We start from the raw sequence: 18905 nt of genomic DNA, 5'->3' as shown, positions 1-18905 counted from the left end.
CATCGCCATGCCCACAGCATTCTGCGCCAAGTAATAAGGCATGGCAGCCCAGCCTAAAAACACAAAATTGCAGTAACTCTCAGAAGGCAAAAGCGCCGTCACTTCCGGGTAAAGCTTCCCTACCACAGGTATGTGCTCTTACTGCTGCCAATCTAATATGCTTTTTAATTCAATATATTAAGCAGTCATATTGAGGCAAAAACTTAACCAGAAACTCGATCTCAGCTCCAGCACCCACCAGGCTACAAGCCTCCACGCCTAAAAAACTCCTGCAGAAGAAACTATGGTTGTTTTTCCTGAAGGTTGGTGAAAGCAGGAGAGAGAAGAGGGAAGGATGAAAGAAAAGGGATTTTAAGAACAGGGAAATTATTTTAAACCATTTTCCTTAAATGTCACAACACATCAGAACAACCCTTCAAAATTAAACATCCAAAATTAAGCATCTTGCTTAAACAAATATACTCTTTTTAGCCCTCTCCAAAGCTATTAGCTTCATAGAAAGGTTTTTCTCATCAGCCTACAGATTCAATGAGACTTAAGAAACCACAAATATTCTGGATGTTAATCCCCACCTGCACCCCTTCCTAAGATTACACACACGCTGGCTAAATGCCAAGGACCAATATTGGAGCTTGGTCAGCAGTGATACCAGCTGAAGCCTCAAGGAAGAAAGAAAATGAATCACTATCAAGTATTTGCTATTTTGTCCAGCATAAAATAGATGAAAATTAACCTCTTTGGCATTAGGAAGTTCAGAGCAGCGCCTTCCAGTTTGAGCTTTCTGGAGAGCAACAGCCAACCCCACCAAAAGCAACCTGCAGTACGAGCAGGCACACTCAGATGATGAGGAGGGAACTGGAGCATCTCTCATACGAGGAGATGCTGACAGCTGCTCAGCCTCAAGGCAGCTCAGGAGTTTTATCAACGTGTATGCAGCCCTCTGTACAGGCATGCCTTTTGAGTTCTGGTTTTATCAGTGTAGTTTAAAACAGATCTCAGCCAACACTACTGAAACCCAGCTTCTACAACCATTATATCACTTCAGCCTTAAGAAGTTCTTGTGTAACGCATCCTTGTGGTACATAGGAGGTTGTTTTATTGAAGGAATTTAGCCAAATGATTTCACTAGGAAAAAAAACAAACAACACAAAACTACTAGGAAAACAGCATTACTATGAAGGTAAAAAATTCAGATGAAGTTCCCTTACTGACCTAGCCTATTTTCCTTAACATCATACACCCAGCAAGGACGGCTGCATGCAGGCAGACATTTACTAATTCAAGGTGCAGATGCTTTGTTTCAGGTACCCAACCAACACAGGGCACCAGACTAGACATTAAGCTACATGGTAGCTACAACATCAGTTAAACTGGGAATTGCAAGTTAGTTGCCTTAGAAACTAACTTCTAGCAGTCTACATACTGTTCTGTTGTAATCATCAGCTACCTTAAAACCCAACAGATTACACGGCCTTCCCAAATCACTGCCACTGCCACAGAGTTCCAGCTATGCCACCAGGAAATAGCAATCAGAAGTCTGAAATTCAAAGCTGTGTTTTAGTGCTATTCTGCACATACAAACAAAATATTATCCTCAGTCTGATTGACCAGTCCTAACTTTCAACATAAGTGTTTTTTTTTTAATCAGACACCTAGAAACAGGAAGGAGCAATAACACATGTAGGTGACAGAATACCCTTCAAGAGATCATTATTTTAGTTCAGAACTCAGTTGAGTACAAAGCCATATTTCAGAACTTTAGAGGTTAATGTCATGTGCAAAATCCTCAGCATGCCACAGGCTGCTCCCACGCAGCATGGCCACACACAACATCTACTGAGCAATCGCCCATCTCCAGCTGGATCTGCTTTGCATAAACCACCAGCTTTCGCTTGCATGCCCAGATTTTCTAACACCTGAGGACTCATCACTCCCTATATTTGAAAATAAGCCTTTAGAACAGTGTGCCATTCTCTCAAAATATAACACTGATCGGCGGAGAACAGCAATGGAGATCATGGCAGGGACACAGCTTGTAACACACAGCTCTGTCGTTCGTGGCCTGACTCCTGCCCCCAGCCGTGAATAAAAGCTGTCTTCATGGAAAACAGCATAGCATCCCTGTTGCCAAAATACTCACATTTCCTGACGCTAATCCCATGACCTACATTTAAAAAAATCATACTGATGTAATATTTAAGCATAAAAGTCTGGGCTGTAACAGGTCACTTGATTAATCCTTCCTAAATTCATCTGCAAGCCATGTGTGTTATTAAAAATCTTAACTCTAGGAATAGCAGAGAATTTAATGAAAACAAGGGGACTACTACAAGCACACACTTCTCAAGAAAGGGGTCTTATGAGATGTCTGAAATAATTAAAGCAATATTAATTACTATTTTAACTTTAGCAATCCAAGTCAAAAATCTTTCAAATCGCATCTTTTCTGCCTTGTTCAGAAATAAACTCACATTTAAAGGATTTTAATAGTTCCTGGTAAATGGCTGTTATGGAAAGTTAACTTATTTTAAGAACAAATGTTACAGCTTTCAACTTTTTTTTTAAATTAAGAATGTCAAAACCCAAATCTGATCGTTTTTATTGCTTTGTTCAAAATTATCTGTATGCAGTTCTTCCTTCCGAAGAGCAACACATCTATCAATAAACTGCATCAGCTCTATCAAACTGGCCTGGCATTCCATTGCAGAGACAATTAAGTTTTAACCTGCCTATTTTATTACGTATTATATTGCAGATAACTACTGTAACTGCCACATCTTGCCTCAACAAAAATATGGTAGTTCACTTACAGACTGGAACTGCACACTGATTTGAGGAAGAGATTAATAGAGCACCATTGGAAAGAAGTGATGCTACACCATGAAGTAACTGCTTTTCAGCATTGCTTGGAAGAAGAAAAGTATTTCAGAGGTCCTTAAAATAAACAAGAAGTATTTTATGCATATAGCAGACAAAAGACGACTCCGAGATTGAAATATGGCATGATTTCTTTAATCTTTTTTACCAAAATAGATTGAGCAATACTTTGTTCCCTAGCCCTGCAATCAACATAACCCATCTTTAGTCAGCGTGCAAGTAGTTCCATGAGTTTTCATTGCAACAATTTATACCTCACAGCGCTCACTCATTTCTCCCAGCTGTATTTTGATATGTACTGCTGATACAAAACCAGTTCAGATAAAGAGCAGGAACGACAAAAACAAGGTTGATGGACTGAAAAGTAGAGTAACACAGGAGACCTCAAAGCCATCAGACTGAGAAGGGGTATCTGAGAACAGACAACGCAACAACACAACGAGATATGGAATGAAAACTTCAAGTACAACCCAGCGACAGTGCCACAAGAGAAAGCACAAAGGTACAACAGGAAATACTTGCTTTCACGCCTGGACATTCCTCATTCTACAGTACTGCATTAACCCTCCTAAAACTGCTGGCATTATTCTTTGTGTAGCAGCTGTGTTCCTCCAGAAACAAATCTGGTGAAGTGGTCAAAGTAAAGGAAAATACTCTGATAAAAAACATGTTAATGTGGAGCCACCCATCACTACTGCTGCGCCAAACTACGTGGATTTTTGGGACGGGGGGATGATGGGGAAGGTGTTTCTGAGCTTGTTTTTACAACAGAAAACACACTGACTGTAACAGACAATGGATCAATCACTGTGGTCCTTTAAAAACAGAAAGGGAGGGTTCTGAAGACAGGTCCTATACAGAATATTAAGGACTGGCTTGGGAACAACAAAGCCTTGGTTGTTTCCAGCTCCAGCTTCCCTCTCAGCTTGCTTCTAAGTTCAGTCATCTTCCGTAAGAGCTGAGCTGCTCATTAACTAGGAGCTGATCTATCGCAGTTTTACAGCACAGTGCACAGCAGTAAACCATTTGCCATCCTGGTTTCCTTCACATGCTAGATTATGACCTGGCAAGGCAGCTGAGCTGCAGATGTCTACGCTACCTTTTGCGACAGAGGGCAGCAATTCCTGGTTTCCCCAGAACAAGCCCTTCCAAGTTTAACTCACAGCTGCAAGGATATTAAAAAAAAAAAACAGAAACAAAAAAATACTACAGGATAAATTAGACCGAGAAATCAGAACAAAGTGAAGTCTGAAATTCCCCACGGTAAACATCCAGGTAAACACGTAGACACTGCTAGCTAAGAGATGCAGCTTGATGTTTTGCATTCAATTCCCAGGGCAGCAAAAAGTAACACTTGCAAAGCCTGATTTATTATGAATTCTACCATCTGAGTTAAGGGAAAGAGAGAAGTCACACTACGAGCAAGTATAAAGATCACTGAGCTTCTCGTCACACCTATGGACTTTAATAAGATTTCCAATATGTTTTGAAGAATTCCGTCTTCTTTTCAGAGTTCATTGTGATATTCGTACAATTGTTTTCTCCTCTTGATACTCTATCAAGCACTTGAGCCATTTGATTTCAAACACTTTGAACACATTTTTTTCTTTACCCTAGACAATCCTGGCAGAAGTCAATGACTATTATAGTTTGAAGATTTTCTTAAATGATCTAGACTATGGCTTCAACAGGTACAATTAAAAATTAATTCATCTAGTGTATAACTGGAAACTATATATTTCTGCATCATTCATCCACAAAAATCCGACCGTGCATCAGTAGGCTTGGATAAGCAAGAAATACAATTTGAAGCACAAGTTTTCAGGCCCAGCAGACCTATCCACCACTAGCCAGATAGCATCTTTGCCAACCTGTAGTGAAAGCCCAGGACTACGCAACCTGGGGCACAATTAAATTACTTCAAGCACCAAGCGCATCGTTCTTGATCTTCACATAGACAGCACCCTCGTGCACAGACAGGAACGTATCTGTCTGAATCTTCAACATTTTACCAACTCACAAAGAAAGAGCATGCGACAGGAACACCAAACATATGTTCCAACAAAGAGAGTTCTTTAATTAGTACAGCGTAATCTTATTTCGAGTACCAAAGGTTTCAGCAGACTATCACGTCTACTTTGTTTTTCTAGACAAACAGCAATAATTACCACCACCACCCTCCAAACACATTTCTTTGGCTAAATGGAAAAGACAGATCTGGGAACTGAACAGGAGAAATCCAAGAGGATTGCAAACAGATTTCTTGTCAGCATCTTGAAGCACACACACCGGCCTGCTTTGTTGAGTAGCAGCTTTTTACTTACTGCAAACAAAACACATACTAAGTTTTATATCATGCAGCTCTAAGTCATGATATCTTCTTACGTGCTACATAAAAATTGACATAATTTATGTTTTGAGGTTCAAGCATTGCTATGGCAGTATCTAACACATACCTTGAATCATTTGCAGTTAACTAAGACGCATCAGTTCAACAATTAAACTTAAAAGGAGCAGAACTAATTGCACACGTGGCAAAAGCAGACTCTCTGCACTAATTTTCACTATGAAGATCCTTCTAGAAATTACTACCATTGTATACAGGTAAGAAATGAAGTCTGAAGACTTCTTGTTAATGCTGTTCACAGAGTGAACATTCCTACCTGCCTTCGTGGATTTCACTATCAAAAGTAACTGAGCACAAAAAAAAAAATTAAAAAAAAAAAATCAACCAACCAAACCATCTTCTGTCCATTTTCAGCCATGGAGCTCTGACTTGCATCCCACCCCTCACTTGTTTCTCTACAACACTTCAATACCTAAGATAGCCCAAACAGCTAGAGTGAATACAAAGCATCCTGATTTTAAAACAGAATGTACTGGGGCAGTTCAATTCCTCTACTTTCAGAAGCTGCATTCCCTCCCAGTTCCAAAAGGACACCGATATTTCAGGCAGTAGGTTGCAAGGCGTGACATCTGGACAGACACAAGCACACTACATAATCTCCCAACACATTTATAGGCTTATCAGCCTGCTCAGCAAAGCAAGCCCAGTAACCATACGCTGCATTACCACAGATGTTCCAGTAAGAATGAGAAAGTCACTATGGTACCTTGCACACCACCAATACTAGGTGCTTCTATTTCAGTTTCTACTGAAGCAAAGAATTACAAGTTCTTCTGTCAGAAGAGAGTTGGAAATTGGTTTCAACGTTTCACAAAAATAGAACGGCTTTCAGCTTATGCTCTGCACTTGGCCTAAGGATGAAGAAAGCCCTCACTGCCACCTGAATTGGTAAAACATTAAATTCACAATCGGTCTGAAAGATTGCATGCAGGAGTCTCCTAACCTAAGTGTTTTTATGTTTTTCCCCTTTTTTTTTTCTAGGAGGAAGAAAAAGAGCTGTAAATAGTGTCAAAAAATCCTTACATAGCTTTTAATATTGTACTGGATTACATTAAGCTACAAAAAAAAAATCAAATTCTTCCAATTATGGATAATTAATATTTTCTTTTTTGGGAGAGCCGGCAGGCATTGCTGCAATCCCTAAGACAGCAAACTGATATTCTCATCTGAGAAAAACAAGATCAACATAATTGGCAAGAAGTTTTAAGTGAACCTTCCTGTTTCTCTGACCAGTGTAGGAACGTGCAGAAAAAGGCCAAAGGATTTTGCTAGCTAAAATTCAATTAATCTTTAAAACACATAAAGGGTATTTTTCTACTACACAGAGAACCTTTAGAAAGTGCAATGATTTGACAGCCTGAAATTCTAATTAATCAAATACACACACGCTTTTGATGAGGCAGTGTCAAGGAAACTACTTATAGCAATGAGTAACATTTCTCGTTAAAACGACAATTAGATTTTTAATCATTCTTTCCCTTCACTTCAGGGCTTGAAGAGGAATAAAATTACAAATACTAACAATGAAAATAATGGGAAGATTTAGTCAGTCTTTACCATCATCAGTCACAGAGCTACCTCATACCTCACATCCTTGAAGCTCCCTCAAATCACCTTCTTTAGGTCTTCACACTCATTTTCATTCACGCCTTAGGATTCCAACACTCACAAGGCACAGACAGATCACATCTTTGCCCTTCAATCCCATCAAATCAATAGATACTATAGCTCTTCTCTTTCTAAATCTGAGACAACAGACAAAAGCATCGTTTTCAACAATTCCTAAGCTAAAGATACTCAGAAAGAAAAGAATTTTTATGCAAATTTACCTGAATATTTAAGTCAGTAAGAAATCTCTGAGCTCTTGGTATTAACCTACATAGATTCAGCCTGTCCACAAGCAAAACAAGGTTCAAACTTAGGAGCACGTTTCCAATGCCAGCTGACCCACAAGAGTCATCCATACGCACGCTGTAAGACTACACTGACTTTGAGATATGGGCTTTACTTCTGACCGCCATCAAGAAGGGCTGTACTTATTTGCATAACCTTGCCTTTCTCTGAAGAGTGCAGACATGGCTAATTACCATGGATTGGCTGACAGGGCTAACCTACTTGTTAATCCCAAACCAGGCTTTCTGATCACACCCACATCTCTTGAAGCACTGCTATTGTAAACTAGCTACAGTTATTTGTATCTATTTTCATAGGACTTAAATCTTGCAACACCTACATAACTGAAGAATTTGCTCAACAACTGCTTTCTCAAGCCCGTGTTTTCTCCTGTGTCCTCTCCCTTCCCCCTCACCTTCCAATGAACTGTAATTTCAATAACCCAGTCAATGTGTAACATTTTGTGGGAGGGTCCTTATTTAATAACTAAACAACTGAGCGTTCAGGACAGCAATAAAAATCCTGGATAGAATTGAAGAGTTACTTCCACGACTCGCTACAGCTTACGCTTCCATAACATCCCCCTATTTTTGCTTTCACTTACAGTCTTCTAGACAGCTACTTGCAGCATCCCCAGACACAGACAGCACACCAGGTCTCGGCTGCTTCCAGATGGCAGATGAACATTCTCACGTCATTACTCTCCCGCTGGGTTCAAGAACCAGCCCTGGGTGCTTAAGACCATAGTGGGGAAAGCAAACCTTTCCCCTTCCACCTAGCACACTTGAGATTTCAAATGCAGCCTACCACATCATCAGAAATATTGCATTATATTTCAAGAATCTGACTTATAGCACACGCTGTGCTACTTGAATAAACTTAACAGATATACACACTTAATGCAAATAAATAAATGCACAAGCGATTCATTGTAAAGAACAGAACTTAATAGGCTGACTGTTAAGAAAACAGATCAAGAAAATATCTGATCTTAAAGTTCCCTTCAAAAATTTTTTTTTAGAATGTGCCATTTCCTTAGAAGGCTTAAGCATCAAGGAGATGGTCAAAGTCTTCTAGTGCTTCACTAAGAACGCGATATTCTGCTAGAAAACCCATTCTGGAATGCTGACATCTTTGTACTAAGAAGCCTTATTCAGTAATTCACGTCGATTTGGGCATCTCAAGTAAAGGCACTGCCAGTAGTCAGCTCAATGCTTTTAAAAACCTCTTAACATCCTGCTGAACTACCAGTTGGCTCAGGTGTCTATGGATTCTGCATACATTTCTGCTTGGTGAAAAACAAATCCAGGCACAGAAATCCCTAGCATACTAGACACCCTGGGAAGAAATAATAAATTGAGATTCTATGTTAAATAGAAACATAGGGGCTTGGGGGTATTTTTGTTTTTTATGGTGACCTTGACTAATACAAGTTACAACATTATCAGTGGGGAGAAAAAAACATTTTGAATGTACAGTGCATTCTTTTCATTTTGAGATGGCACTCTGAGCAATCAAGAGACTCCCTTACAAAATTCCATCTTATCTTCAATCATATGCTTAACATTTAAAATCTCACTCAAGGTTACAGATATTTTTCCCAACACGAGCAGTAAAATACAGTAAAAAAATGTCCTACATGCAGGCACGAACATAGGCATTAGAGACTCCAAAGAAGATTTGCCAAAGCATAATTCAACCACTTGAAAGCAGGATTTCTCTTTTCAACTCACTAGTAACAAACCAGCGCTAAATGGACTTCTTGAAACAATACGGTATGCCATATGGCTAAAACTGGATATTAAAATTGAGAATATCAATTACCAATCCACTAATGCTGAGAGCCAAAATCCACGGACAGTAAGAATTTAATCCAATTCAGTGACTAAAACACGAGCCAAGCCCGACATGCAGAACACAAATCTAGTGCCGTTCTCCCAGGCAGCAAGGAGCTCCACTTTTCTACCGTAGCAACTGCAGAACTAAATAAATGCAATGCTTTCTTAGTATTCCTAACTAAAGCAAGAGGCATAAGAATCTGCAAAAGCAGCTCCAGCTGCATATGAACTTTATCTCACTTCACACTGTGATTGAGAAACCACAACTCCTAAGAAGAAACAGTTAACACTAAGTTGTTTCCTACATGACCAAACTGAAGCCTCCCAAGCACCAGGACTTCCTGGTATGACGTACTGCAGCTGACATCATCTTGCTTCATTTCAAGAAAAAGCATCCTAAAAACACAAGATATATATATATATATATATATATATAGCTACTGTAATTAAATGATCTCAAAATTAATTGCATTAACTGAAAAAAAATTTCTTATTCTAAATATATGAGTTTTAATTGCTGCAGGTTTAAGTTTTAATAGCTGTAGAACGCTCATTCTTGGATGATATGAAGAATGCAGCTACTCAAAGTTCTACGTTACTTCTTCATTAACACAATACTAAATTCTATTTGTTACTTACACAGGAAGAGAAATTCTCATTCAGTCTAAATGCAACATTTTCAGATTTCCATGGCGGAAGGAGACACAGAAACTCTTCTGCCAGGATTTACTGTGGAATTCTGGATTTACACACTGTCAAAAATGCCGTGGCAGGATGCTTGCCACACACCAACCTAGCAGCTGCGCGAGGACCAGACGTGGACACATGTCATCTATCCTCATACGGGATCTCACTTCCTTCTACTCCTTTCTGATCCCATACTGAAAGGCCAAAGTACTACTACCAAAAAAACCCACAGTTAATTTCAAGTACATCAGCACATTAAAAGTACTAATTAATGGAACTACCAGTTCTTTGGAGAAGTATTCTTTTTAAAATGTTATTCCTGACACACCACAAGAGCAATATGCATTTGGATCATTTCAGCTTTTATTATACCCCCCCCCAAAAAAAAAAAAAAAAAAAAAAAAAAAACACCCCCCCACAGACAAAGCAACCAACCACACAACCCCCAGCTGCAAACTGGGCCTTCTCCTTCCTTCTGAACGAACAACAGCTGGGCTATGGCTGTTACAGTAAAGTAACAAAGAACAGGTTTTATATATAAAGTCAAAGACAAAGACTACTAGAAAGCTTGATATTACCAAGGGTTTGGAGGTCATTTGAATCCAGGAGACAAAACAGACATTTCTTATTTTTCCTACTGGGTTCTGTATTATTTTAAGCCTGAGTCGAGTATACCCAATATTAACCAAGCTATTTTATTTAGGTTACCAAAGTTGAGAAGCTTGGAAGTAAACCAGAATCTCATCAAAATTATCAACTGGAAGTCCTTTAAAAAAAAATTCAAAACCATACTTTCATACATCTCTATATTACCTTATAATACAGCATCTCAGAGACACAGAAGTGTTTTAATATCCCTAAAGCCTTTCTTACTCTTCCCCATAAGAATATACATACAGAAGTATGGCAACAATCTGGGGCCAAAAGCAGCTTAAAAAGCCTCCGCCCACCATGAGCACTGAGTGAGATGGGAGACTTCTATGTTACACGAAGGGAACCGCCTGCAGGAGACCTGGTCATTACCTGGCTAGCAGGGAATCAGCAGCAGCACAGTGCCGTGGCAGAAAAGCCTTTGCATACCTGTCTTCTAGGTTTAAAATACCATTTTTCAGCAACAGGCTTAAGAAAAACAAAGAACATTTTGATGGTATGAAGCAGGCGCTGCAAGGTTAAAAAAAAAAAAACAACAAAAACCTCAAAATTGTGTCACCCCTTTGTCCAGGAACAGCCGATGTGAACATTTCACTAAAACTATTTACTCCTCCCACCTAGTTCCTATCTGGAAAGGCTCACAAAAAATGAAAAAAAAAAACCCACCGATTTCTTGCAATAATCTCCCAAATGCTCCTCCTACCCCCACCCCCCAAAAAAGAAGCAAGCAAACCGAACAAGAAAGTAAATCTGAATACAATTACGAAATAAGATCGAGTTTGGCCAAGCTGTGGTGAGGAGGAGTTGAAAAATGAGAGCTGCCTTGCTGCAAACGCCATCTTGTTGCAGCTACTGGGCCCAGGCACAGAAAGATCCATTCATTCACAGCGAAAAGAAAATCAAACACACACCCTGGTTAATCTGCAGCCACCAAAACAACCACACTATTATCGTCCCTTCTCTTTCTCCTCTCCTAAAGCACACAGGGGGGAAAAAGTCCCTTAAGATGTCACATTTCGAACAAATTTAGAGCTGAAGATCGTCTGCGTTTTCTGCATGCATTTCACACACATCGACAGCATTTTGTCTCGATGCACACATCCTTGTGGTTGGCAGATCAGCCTAAAATACGGGATAAGTCTCACGATTAGGGGCAGCAAAACCTTTAATTCTTCAGTTTTCAATTGCCTCTCCGAGTTGAGCCACCAATTCCCCAGAGCTGTCCCCAGGACCCCGATGCCTTACATTCAATCCTTTCCTCCTATTTTCTGCTGCGGGGACAATGCATAATAACGTGGCAGAAGGATGCCTTATTTTAAACCAGTCCCACCTATGACTTCGTTAGAGAAAAAATACAAAACACCACATCTGTTATTATTTCAGATCGCCTTCGGGAATAATAAATTGCCATCTTATATATCATTCCGATTTCCTTCTGAAGATCATTTCTTTAAGTAGAAAGGCTCTTTTTTATATACTTCACACAATTAAGAGAATTTCATACAAAGCTGTAGAAATAGCAATCCTCCCCTTTAAAAACCCCATTCCATGGGTAAAAAAAAAAAACAACAGACCAGGTTCAAAACCTTCTCAATAATAAACCGGGAGCCGAAACGGTATTCTTAACATCTTCAAGGAGAAAAAGCTCCTTTTTCCTCTTGCAGGAAACACCCTCCATGATCCTCCTGACGGCTGCTACGGGCACAGCGATATGCAGGGCGATGGGGGAACGGGGATGTGCCAGCCAAACGCATCCTCGCTCCCATTTTAACGGGAACAAAACGTTTTCTGCCCGTCCCCGTCCATCCCCCCCCCCCCGGGACCCCACACGCAGGGCTGGAGCCGTCTCACCCCGCGTGTGCCTCACCCTCCTCTCTCCGTCAGCTTTCCACCATTACAGCAGCCACACCACAGCTCCTTTTTCTTCAGCCTCTCTCCCAGTGTTCCTCCCGCCGGCTCGATCCCTCTGGAAACTCGCCGTCCTCACCCCCAGCCCCTCTCTCTAACACACGGCGCTACGGCCCTAATGATCATTAAAAATGGAACCCCGCAAAATCCGAGGTCCCCTCCCTTTTCGCCTTCAAGCCTTCGGGAGAGCAGCGGTCCCACCCCCACCTTTTTTTTTTTTTCCTCCTCCTCTCCCGGCTCCAAACACGCTGCTTTTTTAGGGGAGGCTCCAACAGCGGTGGGGGAGCGCGGGGGAGGGGGGCTCGTTCCCCCCCGCCATGCCCAGGGCGCCGCGCCGCCCTTCCCGCCCAGGGCTGAGGAGACGGGCGAAGAGGGGCGAGGAGGAGAGGCGAGAGAGCGGCGGAAAAGGGGAGGAAGGAGAGGAAAAGAGAAGTGCGGCAGCAATGGGGAAGAACGGGGGGAGGGGAGCGGGGTGGAAGGGCGCAGCCACGCAGAGGAAGAAGGAACCAGGGATGGAGGGGAGCGCTGAGGGAAGATGGCCTCAGGGTGGGGCCGCGCTGAGGACGGGGGGCTCGGCGAGCCCGACGGGGGCGAGAGGACAGCGAAAGGCTTTCGCGCGGCCGTGCCGCCCCACCCGCCGCCCTCTCTGCCCCTTCAGACGGTTACCTGCCCTTCCGGCCGCTGCTCATCAACAGGGCCGCTCCGGCCGTCTCCCGCGGCTCCTGCCCGCGTCCCCGCCGGCCTGAGGAGGGGAAGGGGCGGCGGACGGGAGGGGGAAGCCGCCCGCGCTGTGCTTCTACGGCAGCGGCTCGGGCCGGGGCGTAGAGTCGGAAGGAGCGAGCAGCGACGGAGCGGGGCGGGGGGTGCCACCGGGTCTCGGCTCCTCCTCGTACACTCGGGCCCCGCTCAGCTCCCCGCAGCCATCGGGAAGCAAGAGCCTGGGCGCGGTTAACCTCCGCCCCGCCCGTGACTGCCCGGCCGGGAAACCCCGGCTCGGCTCGGCTCCCCGCTCCGCCCCGCTGCCGGCCCCCGGCCCCGCCCCGCTCCCCCCACGGGCGGTGGCGCTGCCACCGACGGCGACGCGCTGCGCCTCGGGCCTGGCTGCCTCGACGGTGGTGCTCGGGCGGGAAGGCCGCGCTGAGCCCCTCAGGCGCGCGACGCCGCGCTCCCTCAGGCAGCCCTCAGTCAGTCAGCCCCAATTCAGGCAGCGGGCGGCGGCCGCGCGGAGGGCTCTGGTGACAGGAAGGGGAGACTCGAACAACCGCCTCCTCCCGCCCGCCTCGCTCTGGTTCCTCCCCACAGCGCGAACAAAGGGCGCGGGCGGGTTTCGCTTTCTGCCCCGCCGCGCCATGCTGCCGCGCCCAGGCCGCCCCTCACGGCCCCGCGTTTAGGAGCCAGCCTAAAGCAAACGGGAAAGCAGAGCAAAAACGGCGCTGATTTTTTTTTTTAAGCGGAGAGAGCCGGATTTGGAGGAACAGCAAATACATTCTTACTTCGGTTTAAAGGTTATTAAATGTAAGAATTGGCTGCTGTGAGGCATAATGGCAGGGGATGGGGCTCGAGGCCTTAGGTGCCTGGCAAGCAGTAAACCCGTGTTGTGTCACAGTATTTCCCTCAGAGATTCCAAAATGTGGTACAACACAGTGAGCTTACAACTTCCTATTTTTTATTATCCTATTGTTTATTATCATTATTGTTTATAAATTCATATCACAAAGGTTTTCGCTTGGCCAAAATTCTCAGGGTTCCTTTCCCCCCCCATCTTTTTTCCCCTCTTTTCATATTCTTCCTACAAACACCCATCTCTCTGTAAGGCATTGCAGAAAAGACCAAGTAAAAAAGAACAAAGAACAACAAAAAAAAATCCGATTTCTGTTTTACAGACTGGACTTCCCACAGCCTAGGCAGGAGAGATGTTCACAAGATGGAATCACAACAGCACTCACATATTAAAACTTCATTACTTATTGATGGAAAGTAAGTACACATTGCATCATTTTTTTTTTCTATCAGCACATCTAAATCTCTTCCCCCCCCCCCGCCTTTGCTTATACTTTGTTAGATCGAGCAGCAGGGAGATAGATAACCTTGCTACCTGAGCAGATTTAAACTGCTGCTTGCCATCGTGTTTTTTGAGAAGGTGGGTGTGGTTACCTGTAATTAGTGAGAGAAAGCATAGGTTTGTCAATTAAACCGTAGGGAAGTGGTGAGCTATTATTCAGGGTGTCTGTTATGAATAACTGTTAGGTCCTGGTGTGGTTAAGCCTTTGTTTTATAATAACCAAATGTTTGTTCTTAAATATGCCATGTGCTGAGCGAAGGCTTTAGTTCTTTGCCCTGAGATCTACAAATAACAAAAGAAGAAATTTGCTGAAATTAGAAGAAAGAACTCTTCAACTATAGCCCCAAATTGATTCCATTATATAAGCACAGGATTATAATGTCTTATCCATCCTCACAAAGAATTATGCAAAGAAACCTGCGTACCAGAGGATCCACAGGTTGTATGTACAGAAATGTTCTTGAGACTGTGGCTAGAGAATGGTTTTGCATTCTGCAAAATATGGATTAAATTTAACTGCTTATGAAACAAGAAGTTACAGATGCTTTCAAAGTATTGTAAAGATTTCAAAAACAGTTAAACACAGTCCTGCAATATTTATGTAAAAAAAAAAAAAAAGTGGAATGCATAAAGAATTTTTAAAAAGGCTTTGTTTTACCAAGAAAGATTAATATATCCTAGAAGATTTTGCAGAAATTTCAGGTAAGGCTGGATGATCCAGAAGAAATCTGTGTAATGAACAAAAAAAAATGGAATTCTGAAGTTCATAACTAAGAGTAAATCTCATTTTCTGTCTTTGAGAGTAGCGGCATGGAAACGTTATTATTAACTATAATATAATAAAATAACACATTTTTTTCCCATTGCACATACTTTATCATGCAAATACAGCTTTTTTTCTTTATAGTTCTCTTACATGCTTTAAGTAACAGCACAATTAGCATGCCTAGGCCTTTTCCCTTTTTAAATTAAAATACACATTCAGATCTTATCCTATCCTAGAAATCTAGTTATTTTTGCATTACACTTTTTACGCGTTCTCCGCTGTACGAGAGCTAAGCAGAGCCTCTTGTCCCCAGGTTTGTACTGTGCCAACTCTTCAAATGTGTGGAATTTGGGTAAGAAATTGTGACAGGCCAAATGGGATAATACATGCTGAGTGACAGCTCGTTGTTTCACCACACCTATTCTTTTGTAAAAACACAACTATTATGGTAGTTCCTGTTTCTGATCCAGTGATTTAATTATGTCTCATCTTCATGAAAAATTTGATTGATAACACAGATCTGCTACTGGTATAAAGAGAGGTTATGATGATTGGAAATGGTTATGTACAGGGCAGAGGGTTGTTTGACATGGGGTGAGGTTTTTTGATTTGGTTACATGGTTGTTTTTTTCTGTAAATCTGACTGGACCCATCATTTTAAAATGTTCCAGAAGAGAAACTCATTACTGTGCACAGCACCATGTTTCATTCTGTGGTCTTCAAATAGTCTTGTCCTGGATACTACTGTGTATGCATTATATTTAAAACCTTTTCATTTTGAATCATATACTTATCAATATTATTGAATGTGTGAATTTCTCTTTCTGTATTTCTTTAGCTACAAGCAGTATTTTTTACATCTAAAAAGAAAAAAAATAGCTAAAATTAGCTGGTAATACATTGAAGACCTAATATATATAATTAGCAAAAAGATTTTTTTTTTTTAATGAATATGGTTTGAAGTAGCTAGTAGATCCCAAGCAAATTAAAATATCTAAAATAGATGGGAAATGTAACTCATAAGTTGACAAAATAGTGAGACTTCTCGTAGGAGCTTTCATAAATGCTAGGACTAGGCCAGCTGAAGCAGAAATAGTAGTTTTCCACAAGAAGCTTGATATAGATCTAAAGAAAACTTTCTCCTGTAAGCAGGTTGCTCCATAGTTCTCAGTTGCAAAATGTCTTGTACCTTTTTCTCAATCATTTTTATATTAACTCCTTTATAGAGTGCATGCCAAACTAGCTAAATCTTTAGAAAGATTCACCACTTTGTGTGTTTTTGCAGTTGTTTCAAACATGATGACAAAACTAGCTTAAGTCTGTCATACTTGATGTGTCACCAGAACACCTGTTTTTGCAGGCTGCTCTGTCATTTTAAACCTGCGTGTTTCAGCACACTACAGCACGCTGGTGAAGCTGTGAAAAAATCATTGTTTCAAGTCATTTGTAGAACACAAAAGAGGTAGTTGTTCAAGTGTTCATCTCAGTATATATTACTGTGAAACTCTCAAATGGAGAACAATCATGCCGCACAGTTCTATACTTTTACCAGCTCTTCATTTACGGGACATCTGCTTAAAGAGATCCAGCGATTGCATACACATCGAACTCTGCTTTCACTCTTACATGTGTATGGCTGCTCTAAACTGATAGAAATGAAGGTTACTGAGGGGCTTTAAAACATCTATGAAATGCAGACCTAAGAATCTTGACTATCAAAAACTGCCATGTTTCTTCCCTGACCTAAGTCTTGCAATGCGTAAGAAAGATTGAGTACTTCCAGGGCTTGGGAGTCCTGGAATGTTTCTTACATGCTGTTCTTTTTGCATCTGTATCACAGTCATCAGACCTGTAAAACTGTGTCTTATGTCTGCAGGATGCCACACCACGATACTCAAGGGCCCAGACAGCCGCGCGTCCTACTCAGACATCTCTGCTGCAAAGGTAATAACCTTGATTAAATACGTGGCCTGGACAGATTATGTTAATGAAGTCCTTCAGGATTCTGAGCTGTACTTTCTGTCACATGTGTGGCTCTACCTTTAACACTAAGGAATTAGAAATAAAGAGCTGGAAGGTACAGCAGAGTTTTTTAGTTCAGCAGATCCCATGACAAGTAACCATGCCACGTGATGTCCTTTGAAAGATGTGGAAGCTTCATCTTAAAGTTAGTTAATTTTTTCACTTTGCAAATCAAATCTACTTGTGAAGCAAGTTGCCTTGCAAAGTCTTACTGCATTGTTTGAAAACGGTTAAGTTACTCATTTAATAATGCCATGATGCCATATGTTTGTTGGAATCCGTACTGGATCTTGATCAGTACGGATCTGATCTTAACAGGTAAAGAGAAAACAGTTGCTTTATTTACACAATAAATAAGTAAGAAATCTCATCCAAAAGCAGAAAGACAGATATCCCAGTCCTGAGAGAAGACGTTCTTGTTAAACAAGAAGAGCAAGGATGTAACTTGGTCCCCCAAGTATTAATGAAGTACAAATTTTATTTGCAAGTGAAATTGCCTTGCATACTGTTTAAAAATGTATTATATTCATGTTTTACTGAATGTTTTGTCAGCATTTTTAGGAATTTCTTAGAATCTCATTTTTGCATTAAAATGGAATTGTTATTGCATTATTATAATCAGAATGTATACATCATGTGAGTAAATGTACTGCGTGATTCTTAAAACTTCAGACACTTCTGGACTCCGAAAGTGTAACCGTCACCAATCAGGTATAAATTATACTTTCCAGAGAAAGGGCAAAACTCAGCCCCTATCAAAATTACAGAGCACCTCAGAGGGTATAAAAATACTCGAGAAGTGGTAAATATAGATATTTTTAGCCTACTTCTCCATTTGCGACTTCCTAGGTGAGTGTTTCTAATGGATTTACCCAAAATAACTCAGAAAAGCACCTCATATTCCAGAATCATGCTATCTCCCATTCCAGTGTATTTTGCCTGCGTTTGTATCCTTTGATTTCTAACGGGCAGAATTGCGTACATTCTACAAAAAAAAAAAGCAGAGATTGGTAGAAATATTTGGTGTTGTTTGAAGTTTTCAAATGACTTTCCACCATCATGAAATGAAGCTTATACAGTGTTTGCATTCACTCTAAAATCCTTTGGGGGAAAAGAAATCCGTGTCTATAAGCTAAGTAGAACAGCTGTGAAGGCCCACACTGTTCCTGCAGATTGCATTCTACTCCATCAGTGTGCATGTATGTTATTGTGAATGTAATTAGCATGTCAATATCAACAGTAGATTCTCATTCTCGACAGAGCCAGAATAAGCTACACAAGGGCAGTATACACAGATGAACATACGTCCAAAAAGGCATCGTATGCTTTTTTGTTTTCTCATTAATTCTGGTTGAGGCAGTTTTATTTCCAGCGGAAAACCATGTTCAGTTCCTGTTGCCTTGTGACCCAATTAAAATCAATGCGTTATGCATCTCTGACTTCAAGAATCATAAAAAATTATTGCCTACTTCCTGGATGCGATTGTTATACTTAGCATATCTTTAAGCATTTCCTAAGGCCAAAATACATCACTTCTCTTGTTTCAGACATAGGAAACCGATGCATATCCATGTAAAATTACTTAGCCACTACTACCCAACAGTTTGCAGGAGGAAGTGAGAATGGTAGTGCTGCTTAAACCTGGATCTAGTATTCCTTGCAGTCAGTGCCATAATTTTATACTGTGATACAATCTTACAGTGTGATCCAAATATGTAATTTTGCAATCTATATTTATACTTGTTCTACAGAGTAACAGAATTTGTCATCTGGGAGCAAGCTCTGTTCTGAATT

At 41.3% G+C, this 18905-nt stretch overlaps 1 protein-coding gene across 7 annotated transcripts in view; it reads right to left on the bottom strand.

Moving 5' to 3' along the window:
- Positions 1-13217, bottom strand: part of GNB1 (G protein subunit beta 1) — a 36023-nt gene extending 22806 nt beyond the window's left edge. For 4 of the 7 annotated variants that reach the window (XM_021417633.1, XM_021417637.1, XM_021417636.1 and 1 more), the window contains exon 1: positions 12928-13217. The gene's annotated coding sequence lies outside the window, so the exon portion shown is untranslated. Of the gene's footprint in view, positions 1-12220; positions 12422-12927 lie in introns of those variants that run through there. The other 3 variants (XM_021417634.1, XM_021417635.1, XM_021417632.1) reach the window with 2 other exon arrangements.

Source organism: Numida meleagris, chromosome 20, assembly GCF_002078875.1.
Source record: "Numida meleagris isolate 19003 breed g44 Domestic line chromosome 20, NumMel1.0, whole genome shotgun sequence".
NCBI lineage: Eukaryota > Metazoa > Chordata > Aves > Galliformes > Numididae > Numida > Numida meleagris.
Note: the sequence above shows the minus strand (reverse complement) of the source record. Positions and strands in the feature narration are given on the sequence as shown.